Source organism: Arachis ipaensis, chromosome B06 (genome assembly GCF_000816755.2).
Source record: "Arachis ipaensis cultivar K30076 chromosome B06, Araip1.1, whole genome shotgun sequence".
Lineage (NCBI taxonomy): Eukaryota > Viridiplantae > Streptophyta > Magnoliopsida > Fabales > Fabaceae > Arachis > Arachis ipaensis.
The window spans coordinates 90,827,516-90,832,022 of NC_029790.2; the positions used below are offsets into that span (position 1 = coordinate 90,827,516).

At 40.2% G+C, this 4,507-nt stretch overlaps 1 long non-coding RNA gene across 1 annotated transcript; it reads left to right on the top strand.

Annotated features, from left to right (window-relative positions):
- On the top strand, nt 733-958 carry LOC110264050. The gene is made up of 2 exons (XR_002349786.1): nt 733-793; nt 896-958. It is a non-coding gene; the product is annotated as an uncharacterized LOC110264050 (long non-coding RNA).

Consider the following 4,507-nt stretch of genomic DNA (forward strand, 5'->3'; position numbering starts at 1 on the left):
AAAACTGCCACGCTTCAAAAGCGTGGCCATAGAGAGCAACAAGGACGTTTTAAAAGCGTGGTGAAAGGGTTTCATTAAGGCCACGCTTGGAAAACGTGGCCATATCCTGGTCCTCTTTTGGCACGCTTTAAAAGCGTGGCCAAAAGATTTTTTTCTGCCATGCTTCGAAAGCGTGGCCGTAGAGAAAAACAGTTACGTTGTAAAAACGTGGCAAGAGGGTCCCCAACCCATTGACACCAACCCGACCCGCAACCCGGCCCGCAACCCGGTCCCCAACCCGTTAGACACTAACCCTAATCTTCTTTTCCCTTCGAAACCACACTCGCCTGGAAGAGCTCCTTCGCCCTTCGCCCTTCGCCCTTCGCCCTCGTCACTGTTCATACTCTTCATACTCTTCATCTTCTTAATCTTCATCTTCTTCTTCATACTCTTCATCTCTCTGTTCACCTTCAAGCTCCACCAAACATGGGCGACGGCAAGGTATCCGCGACGCTCTCTTCTCCTCCAAGTCCTCCGATTCCAAAGGTATGATCTCTTCACCAAACCCTAATAAGCCCAAAGAAAGCTTCGGGACTACTCTCTCACTCTCAACTCCATCTTACGCTGTCACTCTCAACTCCCATCTCTCAACCCTGGAAGAGCTCAGATCCCCGCCGTCACCAGCACCGTCCTCGCTGCGCCATTAGCCTCCCCTCTGCCTCGTCTCCCCCTCGTCACTAGGGTCACCCTCCTCACCGATCTCCTCTGCATCGTCAGTGTCGTCTCTCTCTCTGCTCCCAACGCTAACTGCAATGTAAGTCTCCTCAGTCAGATCTGTTCTCTTTGAACTTGATTTCTCCCATGGATCTGATCCTATGTTAATTTGTTGTTTTCTTATTTATTGACCTGCACTTAGGGCTGACGACGAACCCGTTGATCAAAAGAGATATCTCGAAGACTCTTGCAAACCAAAGTGTGTCAAACCATTACTTGAATATCAGGTATGGATTCCCTTACTTTTGTTGCTTTTTCTACAAGATGGCTTCTGGAATGGCAGAATAGATAGATTCAAAGATTTAGGACAAAATGGTAAAACAGTACTAGGAAATGAAATGCTTATATTTTATACCTTAGGTTCTGCCTTCTTATATGGATGATGTGAGTTGGTTATAATTTTTTACTGAACCATATAATCTAGAAACAAACAAGAGATGCTACCATTCTTTCATTCTGTTCTTCAATTGCCTTCCTTTTTCTTCCTTCTGTGCAGAGGGTTGCCATGGCGATTTCTCCATCTGGTATAAACCCGGCAGTTGGCTCAAAACTCTCTCCTGGTTCTCCAGAGGCTCTTACACTAGCCAACTGGATCTGCTGCAGTTATAGGCAAGTCTGCATCTGTTGTATTGTGTTCAAGCTTTATTGTTGAATATTCATTCTTGAAAAGTATCTAATGATGCCCTTCACTTTTGTGTTCTTTTTTCTTCTAATAACAGTTATTATTTGGGGGCAGAGTTGCTGAGATTTGATTCTCTCATTGGTGAGTCAGTGCTTAAACATTTGTGGCATCATCAGGATGCCATTTTGTGCTGTTCTTTGAAGGTATGGCAGATGTTTTGTTCATAGTAGAGTTCATCATTTCCATGAAGCCTTTAATTTAAGATATATATGATTCTCTGTTTGGATCGTAGTCGGTGCCGATGTCCAGTGTTTCTCCGCGAGCCCAGAGCCACTACTAGACCCTGTTTTACTGTGCACCCACCCTCTGCCACTGTCGCTACCCCAGCGCCACCACTAGGCCGCCACCGTGTTGCTCCGGCCATTCACTCATCATCATCAATCTTTCCCTTCCTTTCCCCTGTTCCAATTTCCTGCTTCCCAGGTTCCCCTTTCATCTCATTCAATCTGGTTTAGCTCATTCTGTTTAGCTTGTTTAGTTCAACTAATTTAGTTTAGTTGAATTAGGTGGTTAGAGTATAGTACTATTAGATATACTATTTTGACTTTGTGAGGATCTTGTATCTGCGTATTTGTTGAAGAAGCGTCTTTGTTTGATTTAGGAGTTATTTATAACATAGTCTCGATTTCTATTAACTATTAATATCTTAGTTATTTATAACTATCTTTGATGTGCATCATATTCATTACTTCACATACAAAAAGAAAAGATAATTGATATTCATTATTCATTATGATACAAAGAAATCGAGCTAGCTAGTTCTAAATTTCTAATAGAAAGAGATGGAACTGCTACAGTTTTGCGATTGCAACTCTTATGGAGCACATAGGTTCATAATACACTTAATCTGAGCACATTGCACCATCAATATCTCAACCAATCATGTTTATTTCTGAAGTTTGAAGATTATATTAAAAAGATCATGACACTTGATCATTATGAGTTAGAGATACAGCATTATAAATCATTATATATCGTTTTTGTTGGTTCAATTTGTTCTTGATATTTTGCTGCAGGCTAGTATTAGAATGGATTACTTGAACGTGCACAAAGTGGAGCAGGTTTAGGTTGATTCTGATCTTTTACCAAGTATTTAGGTTGATGATCATCTCTATTAGTGTAATTTGATATACTATGAGCAGTTCTAACTTGTATTGTTTTTGTATTTTTCTTCGGTTTTTAGTTTTGGAATTTAAACTCGAGATTTATTTTGTATTTGAGTATTAGTTTTTTAATGTATAAAACAATTATAGTAAATTATATATATCACTAACTATTGTTTGATTTATCTTGTAATAAAAATTGCATACTCTATTTGTAGGTTTGGTAATAAAAAAGGATTGAAAATTTATATTGTGTAGTAATAAAGATCAAGTAAGGAAAATAAATATTATTTTTTTTAATTTAACAAGGCTTTCGCCACGCTTTAAAGCGTGGCTATATATCTTTGCTATCGCCACGCTTCCAAAGCGTGGCCGTATCTCTCCCTATCGTCACGCTTCTAAAGCGTGGCCGTATCTCTCCCTATGGCCACGCTTCTAAAGCGTGGCCGTATCTCTCCCTATGGCCACGCTTCTAAAGCGTCGCCGTATCTCCCGCATATGGCCACGCTTTAATGGGTGGCCAGTTGTAAAAAGCGTGGCAAAAGAAAAAGCGTGGCAATAGGTCACCCAAAGCGTAGTGATAGAGCAACCGCCACCCTTTGATAGGTCATCCTTTCAAAAGCGTGGCGGTAGCTCAAAAAGCGTAAAAGCTATCGGCACGCTTTTTTCAGCTTTTCGCCACGCTTTAAAAGCGTGGCAATAGACGTGTTTTCTTGTAGCGGAGAGAGACAGAAGTAGGAAACGGATTGAAGGAGAAGGAAAGAGGAAGGTTTGCCGGCGGGGAGAGGGTAGGGAGCTTACAGCACCGCTGTCGCCCTCGCCGCGTCGCCGCTATCGTTCTCACCACGCCGCCGCCATCGTTCTCACCACGTCACCGCTATCCTTGCGATCACGAAGAGAGAGGCTAACGGGAGGAACTGGCGCGCACGGGAGGGGAAGAAACTGCCTCTGCACTGCTGTCGTTCACGAGCTCAGCCACCTCGCCATTGTATCTGCCTTATGTATTATTTGATTGACTCGAATGATTATGGATGTTTGTTTGGCTGAATTATTGTGCGGCTTTGGAAAATGTAATGTTTTGAAGTGATTCATTAAGGATTTGAAATCTGAGTTTAATCTGTTGAGGATTGATTTGATTTGAGTCAATTATTTGATGATGTGAAAAGTCGAATGCACTTTTGAATTCAGCCTGGTTTACTTTAATTGACTTGATCTTGGACAAATGATTTGTTACTGAACCGTTTCTTTAAAGCTTTGGAAATGAGTTAAATCGGTTGATATTGAGTTGACTTTGAAATGGTTTTCTTGAGATATGCCACTGAGGAGACTATTGGATTTAGCTTGCTTTGAATTGATTTCTGGTTTTGAGCTGTTGAAAAGGAATGAGAAACGGTTTAGTTGGGACCCGAACCGGGTGGCAAAAGTCCAAGTTTTAGGGGAGGTGCTGCCGAAATTCCTACAAAATCCTAGTCTTGTTTAAAAAGTTATTTAAAAAGGATTGGATTTGAGAAGTTGTATTATTTGATTTATTAAGAGAATATTTATATTTTCAAGCTTAATTTATTTAGTGAATTTTATGCCTTGAGTTTGACTTATTTAGAAATGAACTATTTTTACCGTTTGAATCACTGAAGGAAAGAATGATGCTATAATATTGATTTCAATTTAAAAAGGAGCTTTTAGTGATTTCAAAGGAATCTAGACTTTTGATTGAGTAATTAAGTTTGAGGCATTTTGGAAGAGTTAGAAAAATGGGTTCCAAAAAGAAACCTGAAAGTGGTTTGATTCAAATGAACCGGTTTCTTTTCGAATGAGTTGATTTTTGGACCGGGTTGAAACTTGTGATTTTGTATGGTCGGTTTCATAATAAATTCAGTTTTATTTACTTGAACCGAGAATCCATGATTTTAAGAGTTTCAATGAATTTTAAGTAATTGATATAGGTTGACCTTCCCTAAAGACTTGGGAC